At 37.1% G+C, this 22,866-nt stretch overlaps 1 long non-coding RNA gene across 2 annotated transcripts in view; it reads left to right on the top strand.

Moving 5' to 3' along the window:
• Window positions 1–5,528: 5,528 nt before the first annotated feature.
• LOC121134711 overlaps window positions 5,529–22,866 on the top strand; it is a 58,696-nt gene continuing 41,358 nt past the window's right edge. For both annotated transcript variants that reach the window (XR_005871833.1, XR_005871834.1), the window contains exon 1: window positions 5,529–5,782. This is a non-coding gene — a long non-coding RNA (uncharacterized LOC121134711). The remainder of the gene's footprint in view (window positions 5,783–22,866) is intronic.

Genomic DNA, 22,866 nt, shown 5'->3' with positions numbered 1-22,866 from the left:
CTAGATCTCTAAATGAACAAAAATAAAAATCTTAATAATATTCGGTTTCTTATATAAATGATTTCAGAGAATTAGTTGTGTGTAACAAGTCAACATATGTATCCCCACTTGCACACAGATCTAATATCATATGTGACAACAACCAAGTCAGATAGGAAAGAAAAAGTACAGTAGGCATGTGAATTAGAAAGAAAGTGTTTCTTGTATTTGCAGTCAGCATGACTTTGTACATAGCAAAGCATATAAACTTTATCAAAATGTTGTTTGAACTGATATGCAAAATCAAAAAAATGTGAAGAATTTTATATTTCTAAGGGTATAGATTCAATCCTGAACATACAGCACACACACACACACGCACACACACACACACACACACACACACATATATATATATATATACACACTATATACACACACACACACAAACACACACAGAGGGGAGAGATACAGACAGATGAAAGACAAAGAGAGACAGACATAGAGAAACACAGACAAATATAGAGACAGGCAGAAAAAACAGTACATCATCCAGTGAGAGCTTACTCATCCTCCTTTTTGTACTACAAATGAATCTCTGGCCAGACATACTATGCTTCATTCTTCCATGACCCTGTAGCTGAACAACTCAAACTGTTGTATTGCACTTTGAAAATCAATGCCAATACCTAGTGATGGTCTAACACATACTACTATTATTATGGAGAATGTATTTAGCAGCTAGCTACTGAGGTTCTCTAGCTGTTTTCTTCATTGCTGGAATTTGCTTTTGACATGGACTTTGGTTTTGTATATTGATTCTGTTCTTAGGAACTAAATGTGGCCAGGCAGTGATGGTGCACAACTTTAATCCCAGTACTTGGGAGGCAGAGGCAGGTGAATATCTGTGAGTTCAAGGCCAGCCCGGTCTACAAAAGTGAATTCCAGGACATCCTGGGATGCACAAAAAAACCCTGTCTCCACAAAAGTAAAATAAATTAAATCATTTGGAGGTTGTTGGAGAAATTAAAGATTAATAAAAGTGTAGTAAATAAGTAATTAAATAAATAGGGGTGAAAATGACTCAGTGATCATTTATGGAAAATAACATCATCAACCTTATTCTTTTTTTCACTCTTGGAAATAGCTTTGCTACTTGTTATTTAAACCAGGGACAGGGCTAGAGAGATGGCTCAGTGGTTAAGAGCACATACTGCTCGGCCTATGGATCATTTTCAAATTCTGGCACACATATGATAGCTCACAACAGTGCATAACTCCAGATTTAGGTGCTACTATATTCTCTCTGGCCTTTCCATGCACCAAACACACATGTGGTCAACAGATATAAATAAGAACATAAAGTAAATACACTTCAAAAATTAATCAATTATTTATGTTCTAAAAAACAAAGACTTTTAATTTTGATAGGCATAATTTTATTAAATGGCAATGTCACTTTGACCACAAATACAAAATGTTCAAATATAGTATATAAATAGAAAAGAAATTCAGTCCTTATGATTCCAATGTTTTGTGACATATCTAAAAGTCAAGATATTACAGGTTTTTTGGACTTAAAATCTCAACTATTTTATTTCAGACTTGTAGTCTCAATATGGTGAATCTAAGATGATATATAAATATATTCTAAGTTTAAAATTGCTTTCCTATTCACTAAAATCAAATAGAGCAAATACAACAAGTAGAGCTGTCTACTGTAGGAATTTGCTTTTTCACTTGATTTTGGTTTTAAGCAGAGCTTTCCTGGGATATCTGTAGTAGACTAACTTCAGGATCCCTTGTGGATTCCAAATTTCATGTAAGATCAAGTCTCACATGTATAATTGTATTTCCATCTAACATGCCACATTCTCAAAAACAGATTAAATACTCTCTAGATTACTCATAAAATCTGAAACATTTGCTTGCTATATAAATGGCTATTATGACACACATCTAAGAATATAATGACAAAATAACAGTATATCTATGATGGGAAAAGTCCTTCTGGGTATATATTGATGAATAAATCACTGTTGGCCCATAAGAATGCAAGATACTTGGGACTAAGAGTCAGGAGGATTCTGGGAAAGGTAGTAAAGATGAGAGAGTCCTCATGTGATCCCAGGAAGAGAGAATACAATCTGGCATTCTTGGTAAGATAAGACCTTATATTAGTAATTATGGGTTAATAATGAAGTCAGAGATAGCCACTAAGAAACCATAGCAAACAGCCAACAGCTTCAGAATTAATATAGTGTCTCGTGGGTTATTTGGGGGCTAAAGTGGACAAGACCCAGGCTGGATCTTGCAACATATCTGTTTGTGTTTATGTAGACATTTTTGAACCATAGTTGGTTGAATTTTTGAACATGAAATATACAGATAGGAAATTCAGGTGTGTTCAAAGGTAATGTCCTATAGAAAGTATTGTTCAATTAATTAGAGTGACAAATTTACAATTGTAATAATTCATTTTTATCTGTTTTCCAAGTTTTATTTAAAATCCATGAAATAAGAGACAGACATATTTACATGGTATGTATAAAAATGTAGCCATTTGCATTGCAAACACAGATATACATTCATGTAAGGAACAGTGCTTCGTTTATTCTTTTAGAATTTTAAGAGATGGGACACAAAGCAAAGCAGTTAAAGAAAGTATGTGGGACAAGATGAACCTGTGACCTCACTGGGAAGCAGGAGCCTAGGTGAAGCCGGAATGGACCTGGGTTGCTGGGCTAGAGAAAACCAGGGTCACAAAGGGTCACTGAGCAGTCCACTCAGTGGAAAATTAACTGTTTTATGTTTATGGCAGTAGGCAATTTCACAACATGAAGTAAAGTCTCAGCTCCTTTCAGGTTTGCTCTTCACCCCAAGCTGGGAAGTAGGACTTGTTCTTCTTTCATGAATACTTTTCAAATACAGTCTGCAGGTTCTTGAAAGGGATGTTCTGGGTTGTAAAACTGACAAGGGGCTGTTAGAAAGATTTACATCTCAAAGAAGCAGAGAAAAAATTTACAAACACAAGTTATTTAAAATAGATGGCTCAGAAAAATAATAATCCAGAGCTCTTTTGAAAGAGACCCGTGAAAAGTTTGATCAGGGAAGTGAAATTTGCAGCCGTCCTGGTTGCTAACAACAACCAAATTCAGAAAAAGAACAGCATCAGGCTATAGGGTGCAAAATAAATGACTTTAAAAAGAAAACTGCAACTACTTAGTACATATATCCTAAGACAGTTTTCATTGGGAGATTTAAAACTAATTCACTGAAAAACTTACAATTTCAACAAGGCTAAAATGAAGTGAACTAATTAACTTTTTAAGTGAAAGTAGCAGCTGGGAGAAACTTAACATGGCAGGAAACAAAGAGGAGAAGCCATTGCTGTTAGAGTAGATGGCCAGCAGGGTTTTGAACATGCTGGCAGTGGGAAGTGAGCCCTAAGGAGGATGTCTTAATTAACCCCCCTCAAGGTTCAGGGATCTAAGGAGAAGAGGAGGCAGAGGTGGAGATGGCTATGAGGAAACAGCATCTTTCAGACACAACAGAGCTTACACACATAATAAAGCACAGGGACTGTGACAGCACACACCAGATCTGCACATGTTCAAATCAGAACATTTCCTGTTACTGAAAAGTGGAAGTGAATACAGGATCCTGCCCCGAGCCAGCAGCTATTTTGAAATGGTACCTAGCAAAAAGAGAAAATTAGTATTTTTTTTCACTGAAATGTCACTTGGATATACCACCACACTCCAAGATAGGAATAGCCAAGTGACAGTTCAGTGAAAAAAAAGGATACTAATTAGGATTTTGGTACTATACAGTCTGGCTTTATGTCAGGGTGACACAGGCTATTGTTATCAGAGAAGAAAGGCCTTATTTCAAAAACTACCTACATAGGATTCAGCTGAAAGGCACTTTCTTAATTAGTGATTAAAATGGGATAGAGAACAATCCATTGTGCTTGGTTTTATTCCTGGGCTGGTGGTCCTGTGTTCTATAAGAAGGGAAGCTGAGTAAGCCACATGAAGTAAGCCAGTAAGCAGCAGCCTGCCATGACCTTAGCATCAGCTCCTGCCTCCAAGTTCTGGCTTTGTTTGAATTTCTGTCCTGACTTCCTTGGATGATGAACAAAGATATGAAAGTATAAGCAAATAAACACCTATGCCCAGATTGCTATTTTAGTCATGGTGTTTCCTTGCAACAGTAGCAACCCCTGAATTAGACAGGGACTTTGGATTGGGAAAGCAGTTGTGTGCAGAAATGGGATTTAACGGACTAACTTAGTAGGAGACTACAAGACAGTGTTAAGGGCAATGTGGACTATCGAAAACCAATTCCAGAGGTTTCAAAGGGATACCAGACCAGCTACTGGGCTATAGACCATTTTTGTGATATTTCAGCAGAAAATGTAGCTACTTTTTGCCCTTTTCTTATGAATTCGCCAGAGGCTAAATCGAAGAGTTTTGTGCTAATTTCATTAGCAGAAATAATTTTAAAAAACTGTTTACAATGACATTAGTGATTACTATTATGACATTCTAAAATAAAAAAGAGCAAGTGATGCAAAAAGGAAATGCAAATGAATACTTTGAGTAGAAAAAGAACAACAGAAAGTGTAATGTTACAGCCAAGTCTTGTTTTCAGTAGAGAAGAAATTTAAAGAAAAGCCTGATGCTAAACTGAATAAATGGAAAGGTGCTTTCAGTGCTAAATACTGTCAAACCAGTCAAGCAGCCTGCGTGAGGACAAGAGGCCTAGAGGGTTTCCTCATCCTAAAAAGCACCAACATGTCAAAGCCTATGCAAATGTAGTTCCAGGAGGGGGGCCAGTTTAAGCCCTAGCAGACAGCAGAATTTGGAAGATTTCCCCAGGTATTTCTGGCTTTATCAAGAAGTACACAGGAGTTAAGGAGCTGTGAAATCTTCCTCTGTGGTTAAGGAAAACATCTGAGGCCAATCACGTAGAGGAGTTCCTACATGGAGTTCTAGAGAGGATATTGTATGAAGCTGTTAAAGAAACAGTTAGAACTCATTGGTGACTCCAAGATACTGGAGATGGCAGAGCCATGGGATGACAGCCTAGAAGACCTACAAAGAGGAAGCAGAATCAGTCAAAGGAAGAAAAGTTTGTTGCAGCCAGAAAAGTTTTAAGTAGCCCTTTGAAATGAGATGTGGAATTACTAGATGTTGAGTTTGCACTCTGGGTTGAACAGAGTACTGCCTGAGTGTATTCTGTCAGTTACCAGGGGCAGGCTCAGTGCCTGAACCTTTCAATGCCTCCATTTGTCACTTTAGGAATGGAATTGATAATTCTGTGCTATTGTGTGTCGGAAATACATAATTTGCTTTTTGAGTTTGAGTCTCAGAAGAGATTTGGACTTTCAAACAACACTGAAACTGAAGACCTATGAGGACTTTTCAAGTTTGATTAAATGCATTTTGCATTGTTATGTGTTTACAAGCCCATGTGGCCAGGGAGTAGAATGTAGAAGTTTGAAAGACAATTGTCTCCATAGGAACATCTGATTGAATGTTTGGTTACTAGTTGGCAGACCATTTAGGAAGAGTTAAGATGTGTAGTCTTGTTGGTTGAGGTATGTCCCTGAAAATGAGCTTTGAAGTTTCAGAAGCTTAAGTCGGTATTAGTTTTTCACTCTTTGCCTCCTTCTTGGGAATCAGATGTGAAATCTTAGCTACTGTTCCCGTGCCAGGCCTGCCTAGCTGCTGCCATTCTTCCCACAATGACTTTCAGGGAGTCAACTATTGACACAGAGAGCGGGCTACAAGTAAATGTAAGTTGACTTGGTTATGGTGTCTCTTCAGAATAATAGAGGCACTTGGGGTAGAAACAATCTGAAGCTGGTTGAGAGAATCAGGGAGGAATTGGGGAAAGGAAAACACAAGTATATTGCATGAAAAAATTAATAATAATAAAAAATCTAGTACAAGAAAGTGACTTAGCCTTCATTCTCAGTGCTCAGGAGACTTAGGCAAGAGGGTTGGTGTGAATTCAAGCCAAGCCTGGGTTATATGGCTGTATCACCAGTTCCAGTTTGAGCGGGAGAATGAAAAGATTTCTCAATGGACAAAATAATGGGGGAAGAACAAATGAATATAAAAGCAAGGTCACTGTGGGTGTCGTAAGGAGAGACCAAAGAGGTTCATAGATTCTCTTAACTCAAGGATCTTCACAGATAAGTGACCATAAAATGGGCACAATAAAGAAACTAAAATAGGTACTCTTTGAATGATTAGGGAAAAGTTTACTTCAAAGTGTCAAGGTTGTCTCCTGGGAAAGCAAGAACTGACAGAGGAAATATTTCCAGGCTTAAATGGGAATAGGAAGAAGGAGGCTTGTGAGCTCTGAGCTGGAGTGGACAGGTTCCTGAGCAGATACTGAGGGAGCCTAGAGGCTAGTATTGACCTTGACAAGTAAGAAATACCACAGGCATATGTTACTGGGAGAGACACTTGTCACTTTTGCCAGATTAGTAGAAAGACTCCCAGTTTCTTCAAGCCCCAGAGGAAACTGGATTTGTCTAAATGAGACCCTGGGAAAAGGAATTTCTTGGAGACTATGTTTTAGGATAATGTGTCATGCAGAGATAATTTGGTGCCTGAGCAAATGAGTCACAATATTTACTGTTTTACTTGGAAATTTCTTAAGACATTTGAGAAATTTCATTTATAAACAACACATTGTATTTTAGTCTCTAACATTACTAGTAATTACAATGCTTTTGAATGGGTATTTTATTTTTGGACATATTTGGAAACAATCTTAAGAGCATTGGTATAATTTAGTTTTAATTCCTCAACCTTGTACATCTCTATTAATAATATACACTAGTGTGAACTTTGAATCGTCTCCATTTCCCAACCTTTTTTTTAAATTGTTGTTCTGTTTTCTTAATTTTTTTTCTCTCATTTATTGATTTGTTTTGTTTTGGAGATGAGAGATCCCAACTCAACATTTTTAGACCCCCTAGCGACTAGCCCATCACAGAGTGATTTGTCCTTCTGCCCTCTCCTGAGAAACCAGAGACCTCAAGATAAACCTAAAAGATAACCCTCCCTTATCCAGGAACTAGCTCATCACATTCCTGCTAAATGTTTAACTGTGCAATGCCTAAAGAATGCTTGTTTGAGATAACCTTCCTGTTAAGTCATAAGCTATCATTTAACTTCCTCATCCGTTATGTTTATGATGTTTGCCAACTCCCTGATTCAGTTTTTTTCCCTTTAAGAAACCCCCAACTGCAGCTACTAGGGGTCGAACTCCTCTGCCCCTGAGAGGGTCATGGGCTCGGCCCCAGTGCACTGGTTCCCCGAATAAACCTCGTGTGCTTGAATTATTGATAAGCGTTAGCTTATCCCGAGACTTGAGTGAGAGTCTCCCCACTCTGGACTGGGGGTCTTTCAGAGACAGGGTCTCAGTTCTAGTCCAGACTGGCTGGAATAAGCAGTGATTAATCTGCCTCAAGCTGCTGTGTGAATTATAGAAATGTGTTCTCAATCAGGTTCCCTTAGTAACCTTTTAAAACTTTATTATAGAAAAGTTTAAAAATCATAATTAATAATTGTGATTAAATCACCTCTTACCTTTTATAAGATGCATTTTTTGAAAAATAAGCTTTTATTGACAATTTATTACATGTATGCAACTAGCAATTTTCACAAAGATGAAAATTAAGGGAAATTTTACTATTTATACTGTTTATGAAATCTGCGCCAATAATCTAGCCTACATTGATTATGCAAACAACACTTTTACGTTTACTTATAGTGATGTGATACTTACTTTTCATGTATTTTTTTAACTGCTATTTCTCTGTCTCTTTGTATGTATATCTAACTCATCTGTCTTTCTACCTGTGTTTCTCATTACTTGGGATTAAAGTCAGGCCTTACTTATGCTGTGGATGTACTCTGGCATAGACCTAAATTCCCTGCTCTGCCATGTCCATGTACATGGTTTCTCACCAGTGTGGAGTCACATGCTTACCTATGCCCATTGCTATTCTTATAAATGACATAATTTTTCCACTTGTGGGCGTCCCATGACAGCCCATTGTCCAAGTTCTAAGCTCCATTACCCCAGTTTTTGCTTCATGTTTACCTTTGCCTTTTTCAGGAGCTGTGGATAAGAATTAAACCACATGTCGCTCTTGAGGACTGGGCATCTTTAGCATAGGAAGATGTATAAAATTTTAACCACAGCTACACATTGAATTTGTAATATATGTAATGTTTTCTGGGGGTATTGCATCATATAAATGTACTCCAGTATATTCAGTGTTGAAAGGCATTTTGTTTTGATGGAGAACAACAATACCTGTGTGGTGATTTGAATATGAATGGCCCCATAGACTCAAGTTTGAATGCTTGGCCCATAAGGAATTTACTATTGGGCAGTGTGACCTCGGAGGAAGTGTATCACTGTGGAGGTAGGCTTTGAGTTCTTATATACTCAAACTAGGCCTAGTGAGACAGTCTCTTTCTATAGAACTTTCAGCTCCTTCTCTAGTACCATGTCTTCCTGCATGTCACCATGCACCACCTTCCCATGATGATAATGGGCTGAAACTACCTCAATTAAATGTTTTCCTTTGTGAGATTTGCTGCAGTCATGGTGTCCCTTCACAGCAATAGAAATCCGAACTACGACATTGTCACACTGTCATACCTCCATTCTTCTCCTATCTGGCCATGTTTTCTACTTTCCCTTTCCCCCTTGAATCACTCTGTACTCACCATGGACTCCAGGATTAATAAACACTTCTGTGAAAAGAGATTAACAACTGTTATCCACTGTGCCCTAAGCAATAGCAAGCTTTACAGGACATATCCTTATACAATGAGGTCAATCCTGGAGTAGAAATCATTACTACCCAGATTTTTCCCCTCAAGTCAAGGCTTCTTCAATCCCCTTTACAAAACCAAAACTGAGATAACAATAAACCTGGTCACACCTTTACAAGGAATGCTTAATTAGGAAAACCTCTGCTCCTCACTCCCAGTTTTTCTCCTTTTATGTTAGTAACACAAACACAAGGTTTTGATCACTGACTCCAATTTAGCTGTTCTCCATGTTCTTTGATTAAATCTTGTTTTTCTCCTAAATATGTCCTTAGTTGGAATAGAGGGAAAGATAGTCAAGTTCTCCTCATTTGGCAGTCCTTCAGCTGAGGGTATGACTCTAAAATTATGCTATCCAATTTAGTCCTATAGTTGTGGTGAATGTTCATGAATTGTGCTTGAATTTTGATATGCCAATTTTTTACTTGTGTCCTTTTTTGCTGTACACTCTATGATGGATTACTGTAGGATTTTTGGAAGCTCAAATACCAAACTGTTAAAGATGAAGCTCAGTAGCTGTGGTCATCTCTTTCTTATATCATTGGCTTCGTTAATACTTCATTGGAGACTTATGAAACTATGTTCTTGATAGATACTGCTCTCCTTTTTTGGTTGTGATAGTCTTAAAATGACTTTGATTGTAAAATCTGATTATACTGTCCATACAAATGTGGCTTCCATGCCACAAGCAAGTCTGATATATTGGGAAATGAAAGAAAAGATGTCCAGTTGTTTGTGCTAAGAGAATGCATATGCGTGCCTTTATTGCAAGAGAATGTGTGTGTATGTGTGTGTGTGTGTGTCTTTATTGCAAATGCTAAGAGGTCTCTGTTTCTGAAGAGCCTTTTGGAAGTCATTTTTCACTTGTTCCAAATCAGGGATATTAAGCGCTCCTGAGTATAAAAACCATGGACTTGTCTTTTCCAGATTTAAAATAAAATCTTCAGCTGTCTTTAGCTCAATGCTGGTTACCTTGTCCCTTTAACATTTCTACTAACTGTTCTATCAATACAGCCTTAAAAGCTGAGGTATCCATTTTCCAATACAACCTTACATGGTGGCCAGCCTCTGAGGGTGATCTCTCGGGTTTCCATTTCTTTCCCAATCTCAGTGTGGTGCAAAAGCCTGGAGATTTAATCCAATCCACCCTCCTAAACTCTGAGGACGATCTCTTAGTTTCTCCTTTCTTTCCTGATCTTGGTGATAGGCAAAAGCCTGGAGATTTAACTTGGTACCCATAACTTGGTACCTGTAACTTGGTACCCGTTTCAATTTACCCTCCTAACCTCTGAGGGCGATCTCTCAGGTTCCCCTTTCTTTCCTGATCTCAGTAGACCATGCAAAAGCCTAGAGATTTAAATCAACCCACCCTCCAACCAAGGGCTATCCCTTTGGCAAAAGCCTGGAGATTTAATCATTCAATTTTACTAACTCTTAGAAGTTGAGGTACCTGTTTTCAATTCCTTTCATTCTCAAGACTCTCCTTTCTTTTCCAATCTCCTTTCTTTCCTGATCTTTCCCAATCTTTCCAAGTGTCTCCAGATCTCAATGGGACCTGCACTTGTGGTGCGTGTGCCATGATCAAGTCTAATATATCATGTGAAAGCCTTGAGATTGAACTGAAAGAAAAGACATCTGGTTTTTTTTGTGCTAAGTGGTCTCTCCAAGTCTTGGTGAGACCTCTACTTGCAGCTTCTGTACCACAAGCAAGTCCGAGGCATCAGGAAATGAAAGACAAGACATCCAGTTGTTTATGCTAAGAGAATGGCTGTGCGTACCTTTTTTCCAAGTGTGTGTGTGTGTATCTTTATTGCAAATGTTAAGAAGTCTCTTCTTATTGTAGAGAGGGAGCAGCCTTATATACAGACTTACAGCACAGTGGAAAAACCCCAGGTGGATGAGATTGTGTTTTCCTCATGCTAGATGTTGATATCAGTGGGGCAAGGTCTGGGGCAGTAAGCCAAGACTAGAAAACAGGATGCACTTGTTGGCTGACCAGTGACTCACAAAAACCTCATGGGGGCTGGGACCTAACAACTATAATCATTCAGAGTTTGTTTCCTGTGCTTCTGCACACAGAACATAATTTCAGAATATTTCTGTATTAAATATTTGTTAGAATCCTAGGACTAGTGCTCTCTATGATGGAGGAGTATTACTTTTTGAGGAGATTTCTTAAATATATTTGGTCTGGTAAGAATGTATACTTTTCTAGTATGATTTGTAGAAAATCTCACTTTTCAAGGAATTTGTACATGTGATATGCTTCAGACTTAAATGTAGTAATACTTTGTTGTTGGGACTGCCAGACAGGAAATAAGGACATGGGGACATTTTATTTAAATCTTTAATAAAAGACTTGGCCTTAGCTTAGGCTTGTTCCTAACTAATTATTATAGCTTAGATTAATGCATATCATTTAGTCTATATACTTCGATAAGACTCATTAGCTTATTTCCACACTGCTCATCTTGCTTCTTTTGTGTCTGGCTGATCACTCCTTTTTTCTTTCCAGAGTTATCTCTGCCTGAATGTCCCATCTATCCTCTCTTGCAATTCAACTCTTCATTAAAACAATCAGAGGGCACCTTAGGCAGAGATACATCTCTATAGTGTACAGAACTATTCTGAAACATGTACAAGTGCAGACTTGTTTGAGGTGCCTTTCCTATCTTTTCACAGCATATCTGGAGCAATGCCCCATTGTTATTTTAAGTACCAACAAATTGAATTACTCTCTTCCCTCTCTCTGTCCTATCTAAGGTATTGCCAACTTTATTCATTTTTTACAATAAACAAAATAGGTTTGAATACTGTAATAACCATAACTTAATATCAAATTTATTAATTGATTATTTTCAAGTGTTTAGTAGATGCTTTATTTATTAATTGTTAACTGTAATTATTAAATATTTTAAGGTTCCATTTCTCATTCTTCATATAACTTAATCTTACTCATGCTATAAATCTAAGAAATCTCACTATCCATTTTTCAAAGGCAGAAGAGCTAAACTGTATGGGACAAAATTCCTTACTGTAAGCTACAAAATACAATGTGTCTGAGTTAAGCTCTGAGCTAAAGACTTTACTCACACATTGCCCAATCAGATATTCTTTACAACAAAATTGTAAAGAGTTTGAAGCATATGAAGGATAACAATATATCTGGGCAAATTCATATATTGTGCTCCTATCCACCATCAGGGATTCTAGAACTTGACTATGCCAGTTTCTATTAGAGACTGTAAAAAGACAAATGGCAAGTAACACTATAAAGCTTTGCAGCCTTTGGTTTTGTTTTCCTTATTTGAGTGAGTGTTGATTTGTAACTAGGGAGCCTGGATCTCACTCACCTGTTTACTCAGTCTCCTGAATGTTGAGCATATTGGTGTGTATCATAATGCTTGTTTAATGTCCACCTTTCTTTTTAACAAGTTGTTTTACTATTGAGGCTTTGGGGTTCTTCATTCTTCTGAATGTCAACTATTTATTAAATATGTAACCCACATTTTTTCAATTGTTTCAATTGCTTTATCTGTCTGTCAATTGCTTCCTTTGATAAGGAGAGGTTTTTCATTTTATGGAGTCCATCATGAAGCCCTAGACATGGAAACAAGAAATGGGAAAAAACCCACAAATATACAACCTACCAGGGGACAAGAACTCATTAAAGGCAATCCAATCACAAAAGGGATGAAATTGCTATTTGCAACAAATTGGATAGAGCTGCAGATCGTCATTTTGAACCAAACATGCCAAGCTCTAAATTACAAGTACCATACAGCCGCATTTATGCAAAGCTAAGATGGCTGATGTCATAGAAATTTGAAGAATGCCAGTGACAGGCTAGAGAAAGTTGGGGGAGAAAAAGAGATGAGAGACTGGACAAGGTATAGTAACTTGTAGTTTAAAAAGCAGAAGCTTTGGGCTGCTATTGCATAGTAGCGTGATTTTGGATAAATTTCCAGATTCAACATAAGGGTTTTAAAATATTTTCAGTACAAAAAAATGATAAATATTTGAGGAGTCAGCTATGTTTAACATAGTACAACACTATGTCATGTACACATGAAGTAAAACAATGTATTTCCCCTACATTCTATCATTCTTTCAATTATTTTGCCTGTCAGTTAACAATGCATTTAAATAAAATCTTAATCTGAAAAATTCTATTCTAGAAAACATTTTATCCACTGCATGCCCAGGGCATATAATTTTATGAGAAACCTTCAGATGAATAAAATATTTGTATTAAATCATGTTTAAATGTACTACACTATGAAATATATAGACCTTTATGTGATTATATACATCTGTAATATAAAATAAGCTCTGAAGTCAGTGACATCAAATTTATAATATTATTTTAATGTGAAAAATGACACAATCCTACATAATCCATTCATCATGCTTGGTACCCCTGCCATAATTTTTGAATCTCCCTGCTTTTCTCTTTATGAGAATTACTGTAATGCTTTTGGACAAGCCGGGGCTATCAATTCCCATTGTGCTGCTGTATCGCTTTCAGCATACATGCAAATGCAGTTCCTGTGTAGTATGCCTGTGTATTTCTGTAAGGTTTTATTATAATTGAGCAGTAATGTCCTCATATATTCTCTTATCATAAAGTAAAGGCCTGAACATCATCACTACACCAAACTCTTAATGGTTGAGCACTGGTAATACACGTGTTCTTTTATTCAAGTTCTTGGCATAATTGTGAATATAACTTGTAAACCCTATTTGTTCGTCTGAAGTTTAGACTATTGAAAACAGTATCAGTCTTCTATAAATCTAGCACTGCAATCAGTGTCTGCTTTACTTCCAATGATTGGAAAATTTTCAGATATCATTTTCAATAAAGACAATTCAATTATTATATGCCTCATATTTTCTATCAAGAATTCTCAAGAGTATCTGATGTTCACCAGATCACAATGTCATCTATATTTTATTGCCAGTGTTTCCTCACTTAAGTATGCTGTAATAACACATATATATTATTTAAAATCAGACAATGCTAAGGTGAATTGGTAGCTAGCTTAATCATTGAGACATTGATCACATTAACAAAAAATTTAAGGTTAGTATGCTGCATGAAGACATCCATATGAAAATTCTGTTTTCCTGTTATTTAAATAAATACCTCATCTTATTGATATCTGCCTTAGAATTTCACTTTTCTCTGTAGGTGGTAAACTCTAGTGTAGTAATTCCTTAGTTCTGCATTCTGTATTTCAGTAGATTTAAGCTGTTTGACATAACACATGATAAAAGATAGTATTGATATCATATGTACATACATACATACATACATTTTCTTCTGAGATGTAAATCTAAATTCAAAGGGAAAATGTACTAGAAATAATTTAACAGAACTTGATATTTATGAAGTAAAAATCATGAAAAATTTTAGCAACATTAATTAAGGGGATAAGTAAATATAATACTCAAAAAACAGCAAAAGAATCAGAAATGATAGAAAGAGTGGTGCCAAAAAGAAAAAACTGTTAAAGAGGTGCAGTGACATTCACATATCAAAGACTTAAAACTTGAAAAATTTAAAGAAAAACAAGAATTTATGAAACTAAAGAAAGAAAAATGTATATCATCATCCAAATGAGAGCTTGATGCACTTGCTAGAAACTTTGCATCTGTGTGTGCAAGCTGGAATTCCTGTAGAATCCAGGAAACTAAAAAGGGACCATTGTTGTTTACAAAGATCTTAATTGATGAGGATAGCAGATCAGGGTGATATGAAGTGGGAAAGGGGAATGACCAGAAGGAAGACTAAGTGGGGTGAGATTGGGAGTGTAGAGGTGTGGAGGGACTTAGGGAGGGATACATAACAATAACTTGATGGACATTAGGAAGGAATGTGGAAACTTACTCTTCTATAAGCTTCATATGTGCCCACCACACATGTATTTCCACTAACACATATAAACAGATATGAATGAATGAGTTTAGCTGGGATTAATCTACACAGGGGACAACGGTATTCCCTGAAGCCATATTATGTCAAGTAAAACTTTCAGTGTTATTTTAGTTGTTGGACATGGTGGGTTCATAGACCAAGAAAATAGTACAGGCTATTCCAGTCAGTATTTTTTTTTTGCCAATCACAATTTAATTGTAAGATACTACTTGTAGAAGCACTATAGTAATATAGTGCATATATTTTGATAATGGGAAATGGAAAAATAAAGTCGATGTTGACAAAGTAGTTTTTTCCCTGCTGTCTAGCTTTCATAATGCTGGAAGGTGCAAGATAGGTTGCTGGCAGAGAAAAGTTAATAGAGTCTTAGTCAATTATGAACACTTAGAGCTGCAATAATGGCCAGATTGACAAGATACACCCATGTGTGCAATCATAGTAATCAACCACTTTCTCATAGTGTAAGACTGCTCTGTGGATTGCAATTCATGCCTAGTATTTTAAAATTAGCCAGGACCATTGGATGCATCTCTCCTAGGCCCTATGAGAGAAGTCATGACTATTACATTGCTAAATGGACATAGTACCAAATTGTCCTCTAAAATATATCTCTATTCTTACAGATTAGGTGAGCTCTCTATCTTCATTAGAAGGAACATTTTGCAGTGGACTGTTGTCAGTACAGAAATGTGTAACTGTTCAAAATGCAAAGGTCTGTCTAATGCTCAGTCGTGAACAGGACATCTACACCACATTCTCTTTCTCCTGAGGCTCAGGGTGTATGAAAGATGAGGGGGAGAGATTTTAAGAGCCAGAGGTCAGGAAGAACTGGTATGAAACAGGATCTTGTGAAACCAACAGGACTAATTCACAGCTAAACCCCTATATGTTGTAATAACTTTAAACATTGATTCCTCTGTGGAAGTGGGCATGTTCATTATCTTTATTCCAGTTCTGGTATAAAAACTTATACTTATGTCAAACATTATTTAAATGAACACTGAAAACTTTCAATATTTATGTGTCAATTAACTCCAAAGGTTTCAAAAGCAGACTGTAACAATAAGCCTTTCTGTAAAAATCGTGCAGTGTTATAGGATGGTTCAAAGAAATAAGTTGTTGAAAGTATAAAACCACACTGTGAAGACATGGGTCAGTTATAACAGTCCTATATTTATAAATTTTCAACTGATATGTAAACTGGCATAATCATGAATAGGTATTACTATTCCTTTCAAAATGTAACAAATATTGAAAAGAACCCTAAAACTCATCAATAATAAATAGGGAGGGAAATCGGACATGTTTATGAACTAGAACAATGCTCAAAAATAAAGTTACAGATTAAGGCAACATTATGATGAAGCTCAGAAACAAGTGTGGTCTCCATATGCCAATTTGTACATAAACTTTGCCCATGGTAAAGCTATTCCCTTCCTAGTTTTTCAATAGAGTAGGCACTTATTTTAGGGGCAACAGGAAAGCATGTGGTATTGCCCTCTGTCCAGTTTATCGTGCAACTTCCAAAGACTTCTGTAATTTCAAACCTTAATAAACTCAACATCTAAAATTATTCTTTATTTCATGTAAATTATACTTCAGAAGAAGAGAATATAAAGAAAACCTTATATATGATTGCACATTAAATATTCATTATCTTTTGAAGGGGAGTATGAATTCCCTACTGCAGCAGGCATACAAGCATAAATATTTTGGGCTCCTTCGCATTTTCTCTGAGGTTCACTGAGTATTGAGAAGTGGAAAAGTCAGTCTTAGAGCCCTTTGTGCACCTCCTCTGTGACGGTTGTGCACAGCAATTTCTTTTTGTGTCATACCAGGTTTTGGAAATCGCTGTAAAGTAAAGACCTGTTTTCTAACTGGGCCACAAAAGTATTTCTTCCCTCTAAGCCTGTCAGCTCTTCCAGGCCCTTAAAAGATAATGGAGAATATCGTCTCCAGTAACATCCTGAACAAATACAACTAGTCTAGCAGCTCCTTGGATAATAGAGCCTGACGGCAGCTGCTTATTTTCTTCCTTGGCAGCTATCTCTTCCCAAATTGCACACACTTGTGAAGATACACACAAACACACACACTGTCACAGGCAGATGCATCCCCCAGGCATCCATTTGTGTGAATGTTCTAAGCATTCTCTATGAAATTCTCACTTTCTCTGAGAGCTTCATTGTGCTGTACTCTATTTCATGTTAGGTTTTCACTGATAGTTTGTTAAAAGGTAACTGAGGATGCACGTATTTAAGAAAACTTTAAACATTACTTCCATTTCTTGTATGTCTGCATGCATCACCATGCCGGTGCCAGAGGTGTGCATGAGTGAAAGGCAGAGGACACCTTGAGGAGTCTGTTCTCTCCTTCCATCAAGTGTGCTCAAACAATAAAAACCAGGTCTTCGGGCTTGGTAGCATCCTCCCTTACCTGTGGGGCCACCTCATCAGCCCAGTGTGTGGCTTTAATTAAATCCTTTCAAGTGGTGAATCTTTCTCTCTTGTTCGCAGAAGTTTGTCTTCATCTACAGTCACAGAAAGTTCCCGGTGGGTGATGAGCCATAGGGAATAGCTCCCTATCCTTTATTTAGCCCAAAACACTTCTGCATACAATGAACTTTTCTAACTTTGCCTGGAAATTATAGACAGAATCTCAAATGTCAGTGAGTGACTTGTCTTTACCTTCACTTTAGCTGTCACATCTGTCCCAGAACTGCAGCTCTGCCTGATGGACAATAGGAGGCTAGAAGGAGGAATCACCCTCTTCCTTTGTTGCTTTCATGTATCCTTATTTCCCCACAACATTTATTTCCTTTCAAGTTGACTTTTTGTTCCTTTTTACTCTTTATACTGTCTCACATATTGTGAAATTTTCAATGTCAAAAAATATCCCTTACAGACAGTCATCATATCACAGGTCCATAATCTCAACAGTTGGGGAACTAAGCAGGAGAATTATGCCTTTCATTCTAGACTACATAACATATCTCCAGCTTGTTATGTTGCTTTCATGCCATCTTTGTTGTGGCACATGAGTTTAAGATGTGCTTTATTTGTTTATACTGTGGAATATTTGTTTAATGAAGCAAACGTGATGTGTTCATTTGTGTTGCATTTGTTTACCTCTGTGAAGCTGGGTTACTTTGCCCATTTAAAACACCTGATCAGTCTAAAAAAAGCTGAATGGCCAATAGATAGGCAGGAGAGAGAAATAGGCAGGACTGGTGGGCAGATAGAATAAATAGAGGAAGATCCAGAATTAAGAAAAGGAGGCCAGGAGCCAGCCATTGAGCCACACAGCCAGCCATGGGGTAAGAAGGAAAATAAAAGATATACAGATATACAGGATAAAACTAAGAAGCCAAGAGGCAAAACATAGTCAAAGAAATGGAATAATTTAGCAAAGCTAGCTAGAAACAGACCAAGATAAGGTGGGGCATTCATAGTATGAATAAGTCTCTATGTATTTATTTGGGAACTGGGTGGTGGGCCTCCAAAGAGTAAAATAACTAATTACACCTCTTTCTCACCTTCTCCTTCCCTTCCCCCTCTCTCTGTTCTCCCTCTATTTCTTGGTTGGTTCTCTCTCTCATTCTCTCATACTCTCTTCCTTTTTCTCTTTATTGATCTCTTTCTCTCTTCTGAAGTAGGACCTAAGCTTCCAGTACATTTATAAAATATGACACCAAATGCTGAGAAAGGAAACGACAATGCTATTTGCTGTTGTAAAGAGTCACTAAGTGCAACACATCTGGCACTTTTAATGACTATACCCTCTGCATGTCAAATGAATATCCCAATGTTGTGGTCTGAGTGTTCCTTACATCATATACTAGACATAATTAAAACATACGAATTATTTTTCATTTACATACACATTTAATTCAGGATAGATAACATTTTCCTTTGCTGGTGGGATAAATTTTAGTGTGAATTAAATAAACTACCAAATAATATTTCACGTAGAGTTCTATCTTTTATAAGATAGTTGCATTATTTTTTTTTATAAAATAAGCAGGCAACTTTATATAAATCTGTCCCCAAGGGAAAATTGTTCTATTTTAATGAAAAACTTCCATGACTAAATTTTGACTTTGGCTTGTGACCTAGGCAATCATCTCATTTTGCACATTTACCATAAGACTGAAAGATGAACAGATGGACCTAGTAGCCCACTGGGTATCATATCAACTGTGTTCTAGTCTCTGAATGGTGGATGATACTAAAGAAAGTAATATAAGTAAAAATGCTTCTGGCAAATGGCAGCATTGAAGCTGTGTGCAGCCACACCAACAACACAATTTCATTCCTTTTGAGTTTAATACTGGCAACACCAACTGTACATTATTATGACCCCAGAAATATGTAAATGTTTCTTGGCATCTTCTTTTCAACTACCCAAGTATAAGGCAAAGTTTGCAAGCATAACCTAAATGTCACATGAGTGCATGCCAGCTTGTTTTTTTTTAAATAGTTTCAAATGTCTGCTTAGAAGGTTGACTTTGAATGACTTAATTATCTTAATTATTGATTTGAATCTTTTAAATATCACAGCAATCAGCAATAAGAAACTGAGACTACTTACTGCTCCTAATCTATTCACCTGTTATCAAGCTGTTGATTAGGCAAAATGAGTTGTCAGCAGAAACACACTGAACTTTTCACAGATCCAGAACTCACAGCCTGCCAACTCCATTGACATTAATACTGTCTTGCTAATGCCAGGGTCAAGCTTCAGTTTGGAAATCCAAATTGCTAATAATAAAAGTAAAAATTATCTTCAGGAGCAGTATTCATATGTTATAGAAGGCACAAAAGGTGGTTTTATGCCATATGATTAAGTACTTAAGATACTTCCATAGTTTTCTATTACCTCTATAATTATTCACTATAATTTATTACTTATAATTGAATGAATGATGACTAAAACATGCTTGCAAATATATTATTTTGTTGTATTTTTATATAATCATGTGTCTATTAGAGATTGAGCATGTTGTATAATGGTGTAATCATAGTCTTCCAGGAAGTAAGTCAAAATAGAACAGGTCATGTGTATTAGGGTCAAGCAGACCTTAATTCTACATCAGATAATAGTTTCCACAAGTTTTATTTATTACAGAACTTCTCATCAATATATGCATAATAATATTTATTATCCTTGAGAAATTTCAAGCAGAACTCAAAAGACAAAGAGATTGGCAGACAATCAATGAACAGGATAACATTTTCTTGTTATAATTTCAGCTAAATAAAGAAAATTAAATTCTGTTGAGAAAGAAAATCTAAAATGTAACACAAAAATAAAACCCCAGAGACAGATATTGGGATTCATGCTGATGGTCAGATAAGTAAAGCAACCAGCCACTAGCTTTTACCTATAACTCAGACTGAATGCGGTGATACCAACTCCATGAATTTTCAGAGTGCAATGCTCTCTCCACAAATCCTCAGAGACAATAGCTTTCCCTGTCTGATAAATCTCCACATTAGATCTTTTGCTTTTTCCTTTTATACTTCCCTAGTGCTGGGATTAAAGACATGTGATCCCAAGTGCTGAGATCACCTTTGTGGGAGCTGTTTCTCTTTAGAACTGGATTACTTTCTTATAGGTCAGTGTGGGCTTGCCCTAACAGAGATCCTGTCTTCCTAGTCCTAGTTTTCCTAGTTCTATCTATGGCTTCCTAACATGGATGTTGAGATTAAAGGAGTGTATCACCCCTGCCTAATGTCTGTGGCTTGTGACTAGCTTTGCATTCTGAACCCTAAGACAAGCTTTATTAAATCATAAATAATATAGCACCACACTAAAATACATTGCAAACAATGGGAGAGAGCAATGATAGAACATTTGAACTTACAACTGACTTTCTGTAACAAAAAGAACAATTGCAGCAAGAAGTACAGGAAATGAGACCTGGAAGCAATGAGCAGTGACCTTACGAGCTCCTTTTCAAAAGAAGGAGATTTCAGAAACATTTTAAATCTGCCTAGCCCAGTGTCTTTATCCACAAAGAAGCATTTTCAAGAATCCAGACAGGTGGGGCATATTATATGCTGTGAAAGCTCTGAGTTCATGTTCATGTGTGCCAGTACTTCACACTTATTTTGGCTTCCCATGTTGATGTCTTCTACTAGTGAAAGTCACTGTTAATACACACAGCATTGTAAATATTGTTTTCTCAGGATGTTTTTCAAAATATTAGTTTGTGAAGGCAAAATCACTAGCTGTGCAAGCATAAGGACCTAGTTTCAGATTCCAGTTTCTGTGTAGAATAAAAAAAAAGGTGTGGCCATATACCCTCTTAACTCTTGAGTGCTAACTGGTGGAGACTAGAGAATCGCTGGGTCTTTCTGGCTGCCAACATAATCCACAATTCAGTGAGAGACTGTCTTAAAGAATAAGAAGGAGAATGCTAGAGCAAGAGAACCAAATTCCTCCTCTGAACTCTACGTGTAATTACAAGTATATATACCCATATATGCATGAACATATAAACATATATGCCATACACATAACACATACACACACGCACAAACACACACACACACACACACGAGAGACAGAGAGAGAGAGAGAGACAGAGAGAGAGAGAGAGAGAGAGAGAGAGAGAGAGAGAGAGAGAGAGAGAGAGAGAGGGAAAGAGAGACAGAGGGAAAGAGAGAGAGCGTTACATCTAAAAATACAATAAGGGTATTGATATTGTCTGATATAGGTAAATCAGTAACATTCTCTTTGTAACAATTATTCCCTACTCAATTTTTTTTGTTTGTTTAGATTATGAATGAAGTCTGGGGAATCAGGCATCCACACTTCTTAGATCTCCTGAACTTTCTATTCTAATAATATACTTTCTTCACAGTCAGACCAGTGGATTATAATAATTATAATCACATAGCTAAAAATAAGTAATTGCTCAAGCAAGTAGACTTATCTTTTGTTTGTTATGTGTTTATCACCTAACCTGAGATGATATGCTCATTTATCAATCTCTTTTGTTTGTTTCTTTGTTTTTACAGACGAGATTTACCTGTGTAACAGCTCTGGCTGTCCTAAAACTCACTTTCTAAACTAGGCTGGCCTCTGTCTCCTAAGTACTGGGTTACACCCGGCTGGAGAAACCCACAGAAACAGCTGACTTGAACAAGGGGGAGTTCATGGACCCCCTACTGATATTTAGGAAACCAGCATAGGACAGATCCAGACCCCCTGAACGTGGGTGTCAGTTAGGAGGCCTGGGCAGTCTATAGGACCTCTGGCAGTTATCCCTAGTATACAAATGGACTTTGGGAGCCCATTCCACATAGAGGGATACTCTTTCATCCTAGACACATGGGGGAGGGCCTATGTCCTGCTCCAAATGATAGGGCAGACTTTGAAAATCCTCTATGGAAGGCCTTACCCTCCCTGGAGATCAGAAAGGGTATGGGATAGAGGTTTGGTGGGGGGCAGGGAATGAGGGGAGGGAGAGGGAACTAGGATTGACATGTAAGAGAAGCTTATTTCTAATTTAAATAAAAAACATCACACAAAAAAGACATGTGCCACTACTGCATACATCATTCTCAATCTTCTGATTAAGTCATTTCTTAGGTTGAAACAGATGACGTTTACTGTATGTTAAGAAACTGCCTTGCTTTCCTCCTTCATTCAGTCGTTTTAGAGACTGTCCCTCACTAGAGCTCATTATGTGCACCAGGAAGCCTGATGTTTTACACACCTGTTAAGAGTTCTTCCTAAATTTCAGTTTTACCTTTGTTACCATGTCAAAAATTCTTCTTGTGAAGACTTGTTTCTATCACCATAGAGGAGTTTGTCTCTGCTGCCTTGCCCATTTGGGAGAGGAAGAAAGGGTGCTAAACTGTGGAAGGGAGTGTGTTACCTGAGTGTTGCATTCTTTTATGTTACATTTGTTCAACTCTCTGAACCTGCGTTACTTTTCAGGTCTAAAACACCCGATTGGCCTAATTAAAAGTTGAATGGCCAATAGCTAGGCAGGGGAAAGGATAGGTGGGGCAGGCAGGCAGAGAGAATAAATGGGAAGAGAAATCTGGGGAGAGAAGACCAGAGAGC

This window comes from Mesocricetus auratus, unplaced genomic scaffold, assembly GCF_017639785.1.
Source record: "Mesocricetus auratus isolate SY011 unplaced genomic scaffold, BCM_Maur_2.0 Super-Scaffold_100029, whole genome shotgun sequence".
NCBI classification, from domain to species: Eukaryota; Metazoa; Chordata; class Mammalia; order Rodentia; family Cricetidae; genus Mesocricetus; species Mesocricetus auratus.
This window is presented reverse-complemented; position numbering and strand designations above follow the sequence as displayed.